Source organism: Mustela nigripes, chromosome 4 (assembly GCF_022355385.1).
Source record: "Mustela nigripes isolate SB6536 chromosome 4, MUSNIG.SB6536, whole genome shotgun sequence".
NCBI lineage: Eukaryota > Metazoa > Chordata > Mammalia > Carnivora > Mustelidae > Mustela > Mustela nigripes.
The window spans coordinates 45,323,603-45,341,048 of record NC_081560.1 but is presented as its reverse complement, the minus strand read 5'-3'; the positions used below and the strand labels follow the sequence as shown (position 1 = coordinate 45,341,048).

Sequence of the window (17,446 nt, the reverse complement as noted above, 5' to 3'; positions counted from 1 at the left end):
TTCCAGGCCTGGGGACAAAGACTTCAGGGTGAGGCTGCCCCAGGTGTCCTCTCATCTTCTGGCCCACAGGTTCAGAACTTCAGACACCCCAACTCCCAAAGGTCAGCCCCCATCTGCTCTGCTTGCATTTTGTCCAACCCAGCACAGAGAAGAAGTTTTGCAGGAAAAACTGGAGCTAGAGCAAGGCTGGGAGAGCAACCAGAGCCCTTGTCTATTTTCTTCATCTAACTTTAACGAAGAGAGTACATTTCCTGGAAGATTCCATGACTCAGACTTTGTCTGCCAGCTGCCAAGAATTCAAGTGAGCACCCACATGAAGTGCTCTTGTGGGGATCATCTATCATACCCCTTCAGCTGGCTGCCTGCTGGGACTCCCCCGTGGTCTAACAGAGATTTGCACATGGAGGTGGCTCAGTGGGCCTGGAAGGCTGTGCCGTCTGCACTTGGTCCCAGAAGAAGCAGGATGCAATCTAGCGGTCATTGAATCCTAGAATATTTGTCCCATCATTAAACTCACAAGAGCAAAACGTTGTGGTTCCACACTCACCCCACTGGTTCTGAGACCAAGGATCCCTGGCCCAGATTGCAGGATTTTTCCAAAGGCCTTTGGAGGGAATGTCTTCCAGGGGCCTGTGATGAATGCTCAGATCAACCTGAGATTGCCTTTACACCACACACACATATATATGACTGGGTCAGTCTGTGCTGGGTTTCCAAATATGCAGGAATCTGGGGTCCTCGTAGACCCATTGTTCCCTTTTGATAGTTCCCTTTCCCCTCCAGGATCAAAGGGATTCCTCTTCTCAGACCCTGGAGGGGTGCTGAGTTGTCCAGGGGAGAAGAATGGATCTCTGAAGCTACCCTGAATTGGGGTCAGGAGCAACTGGTCGGACACATGTGCCGCGAAGCCTCAGTGGGGCTGGTGGCCTGTAACTCCGGTTGTGATCCCAATGTCAGTATCCATCTCAAAAACTCACATGGTCTCAAAGAAAGCCCAAATGAAAGGATGTGGCTGTCTCAAGGCAGTCATTTGCCACTTGGCCCCAAGGACCATGGTGCCTTTTGGGAGAACTGATAAATGCAGGGAGGGTTCTCTCTCTTTGGGGGTTCCAAGGCCAGTCGTCAGAATTCCAAGATCCAAAGCCAGGAACTGGTCTGGAAAAGCACTGGAGGAACAGGGGCCCCTGTCCTTGAGGTGGCCCAGCCACGTGTTGACCCATTAGGATTTTTCCATCTCTCCTGGAGGTCACACCTTCACTGGTCAGTAGCCTCTCAAGGAGGGGGGATAGTGATTAATGTTTTATGGACGAGCTGCTGGGCATGATGCCTTGTTTTCTTTAGGTTTAGAATACAATGAAGACGATGAATGGAATTTGCTCTGAGCTGGGGGCCAGGGTGGGGCAATTCTTAGGGGACCCACAGGCAGTGATGTTTACTGTCCTTCCCTCAGTGCTGAAAAGAGGGCAGTTCTGGAAGTAGGAAAGGCTGGAGATGATGCAGGTGAGGCTTTTGCCTATGGGGTCATCATCCCCAGCCCTCAAGTGACAGCTTGCCCCACCAACACCTTGGGTCCTGGTGTGCGGAGAGCTACTGGTGAACTGTCTCCCAAAATGCTAATGAGCTCGTTCTGCTCAGGCAACTCTATTTCAGTCCACTAAAATTACACTCTACGCATATAGGATTCTGCTCATTTTTCTGTTCTCCTCAGTGTGTTGATGGGGAATGAGATGAAGACACAGCTGATCTTCAGCTATAGGGGCAGTAGTGCCGGCGCTTCTTAAATATGAAAATACTTTAATCTGTTCTGAGTTCCTCAAGAACCCCTCTCCATGGCTGGCTTCCCTGGCTACCCTGGTCCTTCTCTTATCTCTAGTCTCCTGTGGACCCTTCCACTACCCAGCACTTAAAAGGTTAAGCCTGTCATCAGCAGGGGGCCTCAAGGGTCCTACTCAGCACCTAGGACCTGGGGGAGTTCTGGTGGATTACAGCACTTTGCTGTAATATACCCTGCATATCATCTCCAGTTGGGAGAGAAAACATGCAATTCACATATATATAGGTCCAAGGTCTAAGTTGGAAAGTTTTATCTGTGTGTATGTGTGTGTGTGTGTGTGTGTGTGTGTGTGTATGAGAGAGAGAACTCAGTCCTTAATACTACTATATTTGGAGTCAACCTCTGATCTGCCTCGAGAACCTTCGCAATAATTCTCACTCACAGGAGGCATGCCTGGCTTTGTGTAAGGACACAGCCCTCTCCCAGCGCTTGCAGCCTAGCCCCTGATCCATCTCAGCAACACAGTCAAAGGCTGGAGGCATGTCTTCTGCCCACAGTCACCTGGCTACTAAGAGATGTCACCGTCAGCTGCTATCCTTGGTTTGCCTAAAGCCAGCCTGCCCTGTAGAATATTAGCTCGAAGAGACTGGCCTGGCTTGTGCTCATGAAGGAGGAACCGGCACACATTTTTGTGTAAGTTACTGAGTAAGCAAATAAATCTATAATTGGGAAGGAGAAAAAGATTGCCTTTGGGGAGAAAAATGAAAGGGATGTAGGGAAGAAAGGAGGGGAGAGAGAGAGACTCTCAAAGAATTCAATAAATGAGTCCCCCTGCCCCAGGAGAAAAGAGGCAAACCCAAAGAATCCATAAAGATGCAAAAGTTCTCAAGGATAGGAGCCCTACCATTCATAGCAATCTTGAACATTCTAAAAGTGGCCAAGGGTCCCTGGTACTTCATTTAACACAAGCTTTGCTTTTAAACTTAGCTTATGTTTTTCATATAATGCAATATAAGTAGATGTAAGTAACTTACGTCTTTAAGGAACTCAAACGGAAAACCCCAACACACTAAACCTATAATACCAAGAAACTTAATTTTAATCACCCAAGACTAAAAGTGCCAGCTGAGGAAGATGGCGTCAGGCAAGGTATTAATGTATTTTGAGTATCTCTTGGGTGTGCTTGTCAGGGGAGGATGGTGAGGCAAAGCCCGTAAAGTAGGAATCAGTAGGGTCTGAGCTGCCACAGTGTCTTCTGGATTGTGGAGGTACAACTCACAACTTTTTGTTTCTTGTTTGAACTCCAAGGAAACCTCCCTTAAATTGGGCTTGAGTGTTTGAACAAGAGGAGGGCCCAGGCACCTGCTGGATTCCGGGCAGTGGCTTCCGAAGGGCCTGCTGGGAAAAGCAAGTTCCTGGGAGACTGGCGGAGGCTGGGCCCCTGTCTTCTCCCTCCCCAAGATGAGGTCTGCTTCGTTGCTTGGATAGATGACACAAGAGGTACTGTGGTGGGGTTTTTTGGTGTTTTTGTTTTTTTTTTTTCCCAGTGAGAAATGCATAATAAATGAGACATTTGACAACAATGCTTGCCCTCTCTATTTTCACACCTCGTTCTTTCTCAGCCAGCTTTCCTGGGGGAGCCCGACACTGGGAGGGGAGTTCCACATTGGAGAAGGTGCGGTGAGGGTGGAGCTGGGTTGGTGGCCCACGGGCTCAGGAGTGAGCCTCTCCTGTCGTCACAGGGTGTAGGGCTTCTTAGTCTCAGCCAGCCACCTTGCATGGGCCAGCTGTCACACAGGCACCTGCCACTCTGGGATAAGCATTTGTGGCTTTCTACTGCTGCTCGCCTTTGGTAGTCCCCTTCATTTCTGGGTCTCAGCAAAGACATGGACATGCAGGCATCTCCTGGTGCCCTGGATACTTGGACCTTTTTGCTTCCTGCCTTCCTTCACTCCTCTCTCCTGTTGGCTTCTCTGCAGACCCGAGGAGGTGTCTCTACTCCACAGCCTGAGAGAAGATTCCTGGCTCTAGGGAGAGAATGGCTCTGTTCAACTGTTCGTGAAGTTCCGAGAGTCGCTGGTGCACCTGGATCGTGACGGATGGGCTGCTAGCACCTTCCATCCGAGACGAACTCCAAGAATTTCCGCCGCTGGCCATGACCTCCCGGGCTGGGAGGGGCAGCTGCATCTGCCTCCAGGAATGCGGGGCCTAGAGACACCAAGCCTCTGAATGCCTCCATGGGGTCCAGAGCTCTAGTTCTAGAAAATTCCGAAGGCTCCCTTCCTGCTCCCTAAGTGTGAAGTCTCCTCAGGCTGCTCCTGAGATGTTCTGGAAAGGGAAAATAAAAAATCCTAGAAAGTTAGATTTAAAACAGAATTTAGTGGCCATAGGGATTTCGCCAACTGTGAAATCCACTCATGTGCCTGGCCAAGGCCTTGAGTGAATGGCTTGGGTAGATTACCTGAACTTAGGTGAGTCACCTGCTCCTTATGGTCCTTGCAGAAAACCCCAGCCCTGGAATGTTGACTGGTTTTCACAGGTGATGAGGTTAAGTTTGGAAATCATATCACCCTCTGGGGAACTCATCAGAGTAATTACAGTAGAGGCACTGACAAGTCTTGCAATTAAAAATTCACTTATCTAAGTTAGTGCTCACCAAACTAATTTGTTCACAGAGCTCTATTTTGGAAGTAACTGGTATTATTGTTTTGGAAGACTGTTTTTCTACAGAACATAACTGTTAGCCTGGGCATTTTTTCTGAGGGCCCTCTGGCTTTCAGCTTCTCCTATTTAAATCTTCAGGCTGACTTAGTTTACCAAAACCTCTCCTGAGGGCAGGTATGAGGGACGAAGGAGGAGACAGAAATTCTGAGTTCAAGGCAAGGGTGCTGGGGTCGTGGGGAGGAATAAGAGGCAGATAAGAGTATGCACATGCCTATGTACACTAGCGCAAGACAGAGAGGGAGTGGGAGGAGGTGAAAGAGAGAGATAGCCAGTTAGTTATCAAGAGAGACAGAGCATGAAAGTTGAGAGTCACAAAAAAAGCAAGAGAGGGAGAGAAGTGGGAGCTGGGGGTACGCTGTGTACTGTCTGGGGGATGGCTGGGGAGGACCTTCCTTGCCAGAGTGACTCTTCCTCAGGCCCATCACTGATTAATCCCCGCCTGCCTTGTGGGCAGCTTGTGTGAGAGCCAGGGGCAGGTGCCTGGGTACAGCCGGAGAAGGCTTCCAGGAAAGGGGCCTCCATAAATCATTGACTGGCCTTCCATTGTGCTGGAACCATCTGGTGCTTGTTGCCAGGCCAAGCTCCTGGAGCTGTGGGCAGAGGTGGCACGGGCTGGAGGTGAGCTCAGCTGAGCCGGGTCTCATCCAAAGCCTCCAGAAACAGGCCAGTGTAGGGCCGTCAGCGTGGGCTCGGCAAACCTGGGGCTGCCTCCCAGCCAGAGCAGGGCAGCAGCACCTCCAATGAGTCTCTTCCCCTCTCTGTGCCTCTGTTTCCCCACCCATACCATAGGGATTGCATCTGAGAGTCCTGAAAAGCCCTCCCAGGTCTAGGATTTTGCTCAAAAGCCTTGAAAGCCTTGTACCTGGAAGCCTCTCCCCACGTGTTGGCATTGGGGTCTTATTCATACCCCAGCTTGTATCCCTGCGGACTTGACCTAATGCCACCTGGGCTCTGCGCCTGCTTAACTCCATTGTGGGGACACCCCTAGGGACAGAGGCCTTGGGCCTGTCCTTGGAAGCTCCAGGGTGCTTGGGGAGACTCAACATCCCCTGCAGCTGGCCAGGATTGGGTCTGTCTGCCTCTGGAAGGTGCTGAATATGGGGAACCTCCTGTACCCACTGCCTATTTGCCTGGTGCTGTTGGACCCTGGGCTCCCCTCTCCCTATGCATTCCCATAGCACAGCACTGGGAGGAAGGCCCGGGGCGGTGGCAGGGGGGGTGTCACTGCAGGAGGTCTCTGAGGCCACCAATCCTAGTCCTCCATGGCCTGCTTACACTAGCCAGGATGCAGTCCCAGTGCCCTGCCCGGAGGAGGGAAGAGGCCTGGGGCAGCTCTCACAGACCTAGCCCTCATTCCACACACCCTGGGACTTATCCTGGTGGAAACACCAGCTGTGATGATGCTAGGAAGCCAGACAACGGCCAGGGGTGATAGGGAATTGACCCAAACCTCCACACCTACACCCCCATCCCCATTAAAGAGCTGGGAAAAATGGAGGCCAGAGAGGAAGCTTCCCTAAGTCCCCTGGGTGCCTTCTTAGCGGGGGCTAGAGCTCTTCCTGCTGTTCTGAGCCCGCTGTCCCCCTCATCTCTTGTTGCCTTTCACTGAGGCCATTTCTTATTTCAGTCTTTCCCTGTCCCTGTGGGGGCAGTCCTAAGGGACTCTGCAGAGGCCCCCAGAGTTGCCGTGAGCATAGTACATGCTCAAGGCATAGCTGCCTGGCTCCCCGCTCAGATCCCAGCCCCCTCAGCTTGCCCACCTGTGGACATCCACTGGGTACAGGAGGGAGGAAAACACTCCCTGAACAAAGGAGAGGAGAGGAATGAGGTATCCAGGGGATGAGGACTTGCAGGCTGGATCTCACGGGGGCAACCAGAGGCAGTCCTTACCCCAGGCAGCAAGCAGAGGGACCCCAGGGCGGGCAGAGGATTGGGGAGAATGGACTGGAGGGGCTGCTGGAGAGGAGGCTGGCCTGCGGTGCTGAGCAGACTCCTCAGGCTGGGGCTCTTGGTGCCTGCGAATTTCAGGGTGGATCTAGGCTTCAGAGATCAGGATCCTGGGCTGGGGTTAGAAGGGAGGCTGGAGCCCTCAGAGCGATCCGTGAAGAGGCAAAGGGAGCCCCATTTGTAATGTCCCGCTGTGTGTTTGGTACTGTATGCTGACTTCATGCACCTTGATTTGCTCGATACTCATCAATGAGCAGAGAGGTATGGATTTGCTTGTTCGTTCCCTTGAGGAATATTTCCTGAGTTCCTACTAGGTGCAAAGCATTATTCTGGGTACTATTGAACAAAACAGACAACACTTATATTTTATAGATGAAGAAACTGAATCAGAGAGGTTAGGCAGCCAGTTCGATGTTGCACAGCTAGAAAAGGGCAGAGCCAGGATTCAGAGCCACGCTCCAGGCCCCGTTCTTTTCCCTTTCTCTGTACTGTCTCGGTGGCAAGCCAGGGTGGTGAGGTAGAGGAAACATCAAACTGCCCTGCTGTGTGAGTGTGGACAAGTGACCTTCCCATTTTGGGCCTAAATTTCCTAAGTTGACGTTAAGGGGTTTGGTCAAGCAGTCCGGAATTGTTCTTGGGGGGCCACAATGGAAATTAAATTTTAAAATGGGGACAGCTACCAGTTTTTGAACAAGTTCTAGGCGTCAAGCCCTGGAACGTCCATGGGGGCTCCCGAAATTTCCTGAGCAGAGGGAGGGGCCCAGCTGAGCATCCCTGAACTCCTCTTGCCCTGGGCTCCTCCCAGTTCCCCAGGACCTCTGGTCCTCGGGTTATCAGGGGAAGCAGCTGAAGCCTTAGACAAACAGGGGCAGGCAGGGACACGGGGACATATGGTTTATAAATAAGGGGTCTGGGTGGGGCCAAGCTGGTCTGGGTGGGAACGGTGAAGACCAAGTTGCAGAGAGGCCAGAAGAAGACCTTGGGGGACATCTGGGCCCTCCTTGCCTTCTCCACCCTCTTGAACCACAAGGACAGGCCCCGCTCAGATCCTGAGAGCATCAGCAGGTGGGGACATCTACCCGGAGCCCAGGAGCAGCCTCCTTTCCTACCTCTCCCAGGACACATTAAACTTCTAATTGCAGAAAAAAACAGCATAGTTACACAATGCATATACCGCTTGGTGGAGTGGTTTAAACCATGGGCTTTGAAGTCAGATGGTCTGGGTTGGAATCCGGGGTTTCCAAATTGCTGGGGCCAATTTCCTCATCTGTGAAAAGGGGATGCACCCCATAGAGCTATTGTGAGCTTTAACTGAGCTTACATACGTGAGATCCTTTATTAAAGGATCTGCTCATAGTAAGCTCTAGGGAAATAGTAATAGAGGCAATTTATAAAGTTTAATAATATAGTAGACACTGACGAGCTTGTCACTAACCCCGGAACTAGAATGGCATATATGACTTTTTTTTGGGGGGGGTCACCTGGGTGGCTCAGTTGTTAAACATCTGCCTTTGGCTCAGGTCATGATCCTAGGGTCCTGGGATGAAGCCCCACATCGGGTTCCCTCCTTGGCAGGAAGCCTGCTTCTCCCTCTCCCACTCCCCCTGCTTGTATTCCCTCTCTCTGTGTGTCTCTCTCTGTCAATTATAAATAATAAATGAATGGAATCTTAAATAAAATAAAGCTTCTCTTTTTGAGCTTTATAACAATGGTAGCATGTCGTAGACAATTTTCTGGGATGTTCCCTCCATCTTTGCTTCTGAGGCTCATCCCTGCTTTTGCATGTGGCAGGAATTCATTTATTCTGGGGAACTTGCCACCGTCGGTTTCTCCCAGCCACTCTTGCCTCCTCCTGACCCCCTGGCCACAGTGCAGCCAAGCGGAACTCTGTGCAGCTCAGATTCCCAAGGGCCAGCCTCTGATCCACAACCCTGCAGCCCTTCCTACTCACCCCTCCTCAGTCCCCAGCTCTGGCATCCCGACTTTTTCTCTGTCACATCCAGAACCATATTTCACAGGCACTGTCCCCTCTCCCGTTGCTCTGGGAGGAGAACGTGGCTGGCCACGTGGGAGCACCCCAGTTTGCTTCTGACTGGCTGTTTGGCCCTGGATAGGCCTCCTTCCCTCTTTGGGCCTCAGTGTCCCCGCCTGTGAGGAGGTCCTTCCTCTGCCTGGAGGTGGTGTTTTGCCTTGTCTGGGAAGTCCAGGGAGTGGGTGCGAGGCAGGGCAATGTATGTGTGTGTGCGGGGGGGGGGGGGGGCAGGGCAGCTCTGCCCTGTCACCGGGGAGAGCACTGGATAGACACCCTTCTCTAGGATGTTCTCACAGGGATCGGGGGCCCTGCTCCAAACACCTTCATGTGCGTCATGACCTCTTCAACTCCCAAATAAGTCACTGAAAATTTAAATCTTATGGTGAGGGGCGCCTGGGTGGTTCAGTGGGTTAAGCCTCTGCCTTCGGCTCAGGTCATGATCTCAGGGTCCTGGGATCAAGCCCTGCATCAGGCTCTCTGCTAGGCGGGGAGCCTGCTTCCCCACCTCCCCTACTCCCTGCCTGCTGCTCTGCCTACTTGTGATCTCTATCTGTCAAATAAATAAATAAAATCTTAAAAAAAACAAAAAAAGGAATCTTATGGTGATGTAGAGTACTCATCTTGGGGCATGGACAGCACCTGGGGCTGGACACCGGGAGAACTAAATCCCAGTCCCAGCTCAGAGAACATCTTCCCGGGCAACCTCGGACACCTCAGTTTCCCCTTCTACAAAACAAGGACAATTATCCATGCTGGGTGTGTGCCAAGGACAGCTGGGCTCGGTATCCTCCCCAGGCAACCCCTCTCGTCAGGCCTGGCTAGAGAGAGCCTGCTGAGGAGAAGGAGGGCAAAGTCTGTGGTGAAGTTTAAAGTTTACAAAGAAATGAGTTATCCATGTACAAATCAAAGCACCTTCTTTGGTTGGAGGAAAACAAAGTGTCACATTGTTCTCATGTTGCCTGGCTGAAGGCCAGAGCTCCTCCTGCACCCCTGCCAGTCCATACCTCACCCTGCCCCACTCCGCCCTGCCCCTTACTTACTAGGTGCTCCTGAGGGGTCATAATTTCTGTTTGGCAGAAAAATCACTTTGGGATTGTGAGAGTGACCTAAAAGCCCTCTAACAGAAATGGATTTACCATTCAGAGCCCAAAGAACCTAAACATCATTATTAGTGGTCCCCCAAGAATTCTCAGCCCTGGTTTTCTTCCTGACCTGACCAGAGATGGAGACCTGACCCAGCCCCCAAACTCAGCTCTGACCTTGACCCCTGATCTGAGCCTTACCCTCGGTCTAACCCAGACTCCAAACATCGCAGGCTGAGTCCCGACTCTGGCTCCATGCAGTTGGGTCATGGCCCCGCGTGAGAGCTGCCAACGGCTCTGGGCAGCCAGAGTCCCTGCAGAGCTCCTGTTAGGTGAAGTCCCCTCTCAGAGGGCTGAAGATGCTGTCTATAGGGCTCCATTCTGAGGCTCCAGGACCCCAGCTCCTGTGCGCAATTGCTTCTGCCCCTGAGGGAAGGGCAGTCAGGGAACAGGGAAAGGGGCTAAAACTCAGGCAGGGAGAGGGCTCTCTCTGGCCTTACTCTAGTGCCCTCTGCCCCTAGCCTACCTCAGAAGGGAGATAAGGGTCAAATATCCAAAAATAGCTGGTCCTTGAGACCCATTCACCAGTTCCAGACCCCCGCCTCAGCTACAGGCGTGTCTAGACCACCGTGAGATTCCAGCCTGGCCAGCGTCAAAAGAGGCCGTGATTGCTCAGTATTACCACCAGAGGGCACCAGACGGGAGCGATTGGAGAAGCCTGTATCTGGGCCCTGCATGGTGGGCCAGAGGGGCTCTCACAGGAGACCCCGACCACCCCTGCCCTCAAGGAGTCCACCTGCTTGTGGGGCAGACAGAACCACTAGGTGACAGAAAAAAAGCGAAACACTAGCTACTGTGACTTTTTAAATTTAGTTTTAATTGTATAGTTAGTGCCCCCCCAAGATTCTCGTAAACACTAGGACTTTGGAGTTAATGCAAATAAATGTTCCCTTTGACCTCTCCCCACATTCCATTCCTATGAACTATGAACATTTGGGTTCAAGTCTTTGTGTGAACATATATTTTTGTTTCTCTTGGATAAATACTTCGAAGTAAGATTATTGGGTCATATAAGTCTGTGTTTATATGCAACTGACAAATTCTTTTCTAGAGAGGCTGTACCATTTTGCATTCTTGCCTGCGATGTCTGGGAGCCTCAGGTGCTCCATATCCTTGCCCAAACTCATATTGTCAGTTTCCTTATTGTTATGCTAGTGGGTGTGCAGTGCAGCCCATAGTGAAATGTGTATTTCTACAATGGCTAATGTTGTTGAGCATTTTTTTTTTTAAGATTTTATTTATTTATTTGCCAGAGACAGAGGGAGAGAGCACAAGCGAGCACAGGCAGACAGAGAGGCAGGCAGAAGCAGAGGGAGAAGCAGGTTCCCTGCCGAGCAAGGAGCCCGATGTGGGACTCGATCCCAGGACCCTGGGATCATGACCTGAGCTGAAGGCAGCCGCTTAATCAACTGAGCCACCCAGTCGTCCCAATGTTGTAGAGCATCTTTAAAGGTGTTTGTGTGTTATTCACATGACTGTCCAAATACTAACTGTTCTTTGAAAATCAGGTTGTTTTCTACTAAGTGGTGGGAATTCTTTGTACACCCTAGATGCGAGTTCTTTATAAGATATATCTTTTGGAAATATTTTCTCTCATTTAGTGACTTACCTTTGCATTTGTTTTTAATTTAAGATTTTATTTATTTATTTGAGAGAGTGAGAGAGAGCCCAAGCAGGGACAAGGACAAGAAGGGACAGAGGGAGAGGGAGAAGCAGACTCGCCACCCAACAGAGAGCCCAATGTGGGACTCAATGCCAGGACCCTGGGATCATGATCTGAGCCGAAGGCAGATGCTTAACTGACTGAACCATCCAGGTGCCCTCCCTTTGCATTTTCTTAATTTAACTATGTCTCTTTTCAACTTTATATTAAAAAAATAATTTTAGGCATATAGGACAATTGCAAAGGTAGTGCACATAGTTCCTCCAATTTTAATGTGCAACCGTGGTGCAATTATTGAAAATAAGAAATTAACCTTAATACAATACCATCACTAAACTCCAGACTTTATTCAGATTCCACTGATAATCCTTTTCCTGTTCCAGGATCCAATACAGGATGATACTTGACCTCTCATTGGACAGAGCTAGAAAATATATAAATATATACTTACCCATGTGTGTGCATATATATGTACATGTATGTATGTATCTACTCATCTACATGACTATCTTTGTTCCTAGACCTATGTATCAATCTCTTCAAGGAAAACATGTCTTTATCCTCATATCTGTGACTCCAAGTCTGTGGAGCACTGTGTGTTCATTCTGGCATTTTTTCTTTACTTACTTTGTTAAGAAGTTACTTTGTAACTTCTCTGGCTTTCATTAACTACAGTATCTTTATGTCGATTTTATTATTTACAATATAGTTGCTTATCTGTTCCACCCTACTATACATGCAGTGTATTTTCAGGATTGTTAACTCATGCCTGGTGAAAAACAGAATTTGTGTACAGTTCTTTTTTCTTTAGCCCCACAGTATCCAGGCAAAACACTTAGGTCAACCTCCCCCTTTTTTTGCCACTCCCTAGAGTGTGATTATGTCATATATTTGTAACACAGTCAGATTCATTTGTCACAGTATGGATGACATCTTAAAGACCCTCTGATGTTCGACAGTTCCTGGTTGACATTTTTAAGCAGGCTCCCTGCCTACATGGGGCTTGAACTCACAAGGCTGAGATCAAGCCTGAGCTGAGTCAGATGCTTAACTGATTAAACCACCCAGGCGACCCCATCCTGGTTGATTAAAAAAATATATAAAAAATATTTGCATATAGTAAAATTCACCCCTTGAGATGTATAGTTCTATGGGTTCTGACATGCCTGGAATCATGTATCTCACATTATTATGCTGGACCGTTCCTGGATCCATCCCCATTCCCTTATTCTGCCCCTCTGTTGTCAGACTCTTCTCTCATCCCCAACCCTTGGGGATTACTGAACTGCTTTCTGGTTCTGTAGTTTCTCTCCTTAGTATGTCATGTAAATGGAATAATAGAGTGTGTAGCCTTTTGTATTTGGATTCTTTTATTCACCCATTAAAGTAGATTTAAGATTCATCCATATGGTTGCATGAACTAGGCTGTCCCATTTTATTGAGAAGCAATGTCCCATTGTGTGAATATACTATAATTTGTTTACCAACATCTGTTGAAGGACATCTGGGTCTTTTCCAGTTTTGGGTGATTATGAATAAGGTGCTGTCCACATTTGTGTACAGGGGGACAGAAGTGGTCAATTGACTTGGATAAATACCTAGAGTTGGACTGATGTACACTGAACTTTAAAAGAAAACTGCTAAGCTCTTTTTCAACGTGGTTGTACTATTTTACATCTTCACTGGAAATATGCAAAGGTTCGAGTTGTTCTGTATCTTTGTTTGCACTTAGTTTTGTCAGCTTTTAAATTTTAACCATACTAATACTTGTGTAGTTTGTGGCTTCCATTGTTTACCTTTTAACCTATTTGGGCTTTATGTTTAAAATGAAAATTTATTTTATTTTATTTATTTATTTGACAGAAAGAGAGAAGAACACAAGCAGGGGGAGCAGCAGGCAGAGGGAGAAGCAGGCTTCCTGCTGAGCAAGGAGCCCAGTGCGGGACTAGATCTCAGGATGTTAGGATCATGACCTGAGTCGAAGGCAAACACTTAACTCACTGAACCACCCAGGTGGCTCTAAAATGGGTTTCATGGGGCACCTGGATGGCTCAGCTGGTTGAACATCCAACTCTTGATCTCAGGATCTTGAGTTCAAGGCCTCACATTGGGTTTCATGCTGGGTGTGGAGCTACTTAAAAATAAAATGAATTTCTTGTAGGTAGAATGTAGCTGGGTCTTCATTTGTCTTTCAATCTGATGATCTCTTTTATTGGAGTGATTAGTTCCTTTACATTTAATTTATTTATTCACATTGTCGGATTTACTTCTATGGTTCTACTATGTTCTCTTTATTTGTCCTATCTGCGCTTTGTTTCATTTTTCTTCCTTTCCTTTTCTTCTTTTCCTTTTTGATTAACCAGTTTTTATATGATCAATTTTGTCTCTGGTATTGGCTGACGAACTGTCTCTTTGTTTTATTGTTTGATGTAAGAGTTCAAGAATTTCCAATGCATATCTTTAACTTACTACAGTTTACCTTCAAACTATATTACATTGTTTCACACAGCATAGAAACTGTATAAACATACACTTTGGTTTTCTTCTATTTTCATTTTTGTTCTTGTTTTCTTACTTTTTACTTCTCTATATGCCACAGATCCCACAATATATTACTACTGATTTTGTTTAACTAATCAATTAATTTTTTCATTTTAAAAATGTTGGTACAATACACACAACGTAAAACTCACCATTGTAGCCTAAATGGTGTACATTTCAGTGGCCTAAGTCCTGAAGTATTAGCTATTCATAATGTTGTGCAAGCAGCATTCCTATTTATTTCCAGAACTTTTCATCATCTCAAACAGAAACTCTGTGCCCATTAAGTAACAACTCTTCTTTCCCCCAGATCTGGTAACCTCGATTCTACTTTCTGTGTCTATGCATTTGGCTACTCTAGATCTCTCATCCAAGTGGCATTATGCAGTCTTTGTCTTCTTGTGTCTGGCTTCTTTCACTTAGCAGAATATGTTCAAGGAGGAACATTAGTCACAGCTTCATTCCTCCCTGTGGCTGAGCCATATTCCATTGTAGGTACATGCCTCAACATGTTTATCCATTCATCTGTCGATGGACACAGGTTATTTCCACTTTTGGTTATGGTGAATAATGCCCCTATGAACCTTGGTCTGTACGTATTATTGAAGTTCCTGCTTTACAATTCTTCTGTCTATATGCCTAAGAGTAAAATTGTTTACCCATTTTTTTTTTTTATTGTTTAACCTTTTGAGAAACTGCCAAACTGTCTCCCACAGCAGATGGACCATTTAGCATTTCTACCTCAACAATGGGTATTGTTTTCAGTTATTTAAAATAATGGCCATCCTGGTGGGTGTGAAATTATAAGCCACTGTGGTTTTGATTTGTATTTTCCAAATGATTAATGAGGCCGAGCTTCTTTTTATGGATCTGTCATCTTCGAAACCTATCTATTCAAGTCCCTTGCCCATTTTCTAATTGGGTTGTTTACTTTTTTGTTGTTGAGTTGTAAGAGCTTTTCTATTTTTTGAATATTAAGTCTTCATCAGATATATGACTTGGAGATATTTTCTCCCATTCTGGGTTTTTTTTGTTGTTGTTGTTCTTTTGATGGTGTCCTTTGCTGCATGAAAGTTTTTACTTTTAGTGACATCCAATTTATTTACTTTTCCTTTGTTTCCTGTGTCATTTTAGTGTCATATTTAAGAAATCATTGTGAAATCCAAGGTAATGAAGATTTTCCCTTCTGTCTTCCACTAAGAGTTTTATACTCTTTGCTCTTGAATTTAGGTCTTTATCTGTTGGAGCTAATTTTTGCATATGTATGAATAAGGGTCCAGCTTCGCATTTTGCATGTGGATATTAGTTTTCTCAGCAGCATTTGTAGAAAAGATTGTCCTTTCCCATTGAAAGGTCTTGGCAGCATTGCCAAAATCAATAGACCCTACATGGGAGGGGGTATTCCTGGGCTCTCTTCTATTCCACTGGTTTACATGTGTATATTTTTGCCAGCACCATATTGTTTTGATTACCATGACTTCGCAGTAAGTTTTGAAATTAGGAAGTGTGAGGTTTCTAATGTGCCCCAAAAATATTGCTTTGACTTTTCAGGGTCCCCTGAAATTCAATATGAATTTTAATGTAGATTTTTCTATTTCTGAAAAAAATGCAATTGGGATTTTTATAAGGATTTCATTGAATCTGTATTTTCATCTTAACAAATCAAGTCTTCTCCTCCATTAACCGAGACATATTTTCCTTTCTTTAGATCTTTAATTTCTTTCAGTAATGTTTTGTAGTTGGGGGTTTTGTTTTGTGGCTGTTGTTGTTGGTGTGTGTGTATGTGTGTGTGTGTGTGTGTGTTGTAAAAGTTACCTCCTTGGTTAAATTTATTCCAGATCATTTCTTTTTGATGCTATTGTGAATGGGCAGAATGTTTTTTAAAATTTTCTTTTCAGATTGCTTAATTTTAGTGTAAAAAAAGAACAACAGATAGATTTTTGCATGTTAATTTTGTATCCTGCAATTTTGTTACATTTGCTTATTAAACTTAATAGTTTGCATGTGTTTGTTTTTATTCTTTAGGGTTTTCTGCCAATAAGATCATCTGTGAACAGATAATTTTATTTTTTCCTTTCCAATGTGGGAATTTCTTTTTATTTCTTTTATTTCTTTTCTTGCCTCATTATTCTGGCTAGAACTTCTGGTACTACCTTGAATAGAAGTGGTGAAAGCAGACAATTGTCTTGTTCTTCATCTCAGGGGCTTCATCTCAGGGGCTTCATCCCTGAGCATGGTGTTCACTGTGGGTTTTCATTAATGGCCCTCATCATGTTCGGGAAACACCCTCTACTCTTACCACATTAAGAGTTTGTGTCTTGAAAGGGTGTTCAAATCTGTCACATGCTTTTTCTGCCTCGATTGAGATGCTCATGTATACTTTCTTTCTTCACCTATTAAAACACACAATTTTGTATATTTTGTTTGGATTTCCTGTCATTAAGTCAGGAAGAGGGAGAATCAGTCTCTGCTACTCTGTCTTGGCAGGAAGCAAAGGTTCCACAAATACATTAAAAAAAAAATTCTCTCCATGTTAACACAAGTAGATTTAGTTCATCCTTTATAACAGTATTTTCATAGTATTTAATGGTACGCTCTACAGTAGTCCACTGTATGACCGTATCACATTTTATTTAGTTATTAAATGATCCTTAGATTTTTTTTAAAGATTTTATTAATTTATTTGACAGAGAGAGAGGGATCACAAGTAGGCAGAGGCAGGCAGAGAGAGGGGGAAGCAGGCTCCCCGCTGAGCAGAGAGCCCCATTTAGGACTCGATCCCAAGACCCTGAGTTCGTGACCTGAGCTGAAGGCAGAGACCCAATCCACTGAGCCACCCAGGCACCCCAAATGATCCTTGGATTTTTTAGTTGTTTTCTGATTTTTACTACATAATACTTTTCTCTGGGGCAAATTTTCAGAAAGGGAGCTTCTGACGTTTGTGTATGTTCATGTATATACATTGAAAAGATCATATCAAATTACTTTTCAAAGTGGGTGTACCAATGTTCACGCCCATCTACAAAGTAGAAAAGTACCATTTCCCCATATTAGTTTCCAAGTGTCATATTTTTAGATATCGGAATTTTTGGCAATGTGATAGTGAAAAGGGTAGCTCATTATTATTTCCATTTTTATTTTCTTGAGTGTTAGTGATATTAAGCACCCCCTCATCTATTTATAGGCCATACACTTTACTTATTTTCTGACTTGCCTGCCTATATCTTTGCTCACTTTTCTTTTGGGTTGTTTTTCTCTCTATTGTTTATTTGTAGGTATTTTTTAAAAAAACAGTTTTGATATTTTAAAAAATTATGATGTTATTTGTTATTATTGATCACAAATATTTCTTTAGGTCTGTAGCTTTCTTGTAGTTTTATCTGTGGTGTCCTTTCTTGAGCATACTTCTTTTTTTTTTTTTTAATGTGGATGTGGTCAAACTTACTAATTTTTTCTTCATGGCTTTTTTATATAAGGAAGTTTCTGTTCTGATAAAAACAAATTTCCCTTCTGGAAAAAAAACCCTTACTCTCTCTCTCTATATAGAGAGTAAGGATATATATATATATATATATATATATATATATATATATATATATATATATATATATATATATATATAT

General features: G+C 45.7%; 1 long non-coding RNA gene across 1 annotated transcript; it reads left to right on the top strand.

Annotated features, from left to right (window-relative positions):
• Positions 1–2,412: 2,412 nt before the first annotated feature.
• On the top strand, positions 2,413–4,378 carry LOC132014992 (uncharacterized). Its single transcript, XR_009403512.1, has 3 exons — positions 2,413–2,467; positions 3,083–3,274; positions 3,754–4,378. It is a non-coding gene; the product is annotated as an uncharacterized LOC132014992 (long non-coding RNA).
• Positions 4,379–17,446: the final 13,068 nt, after the last annotated feature.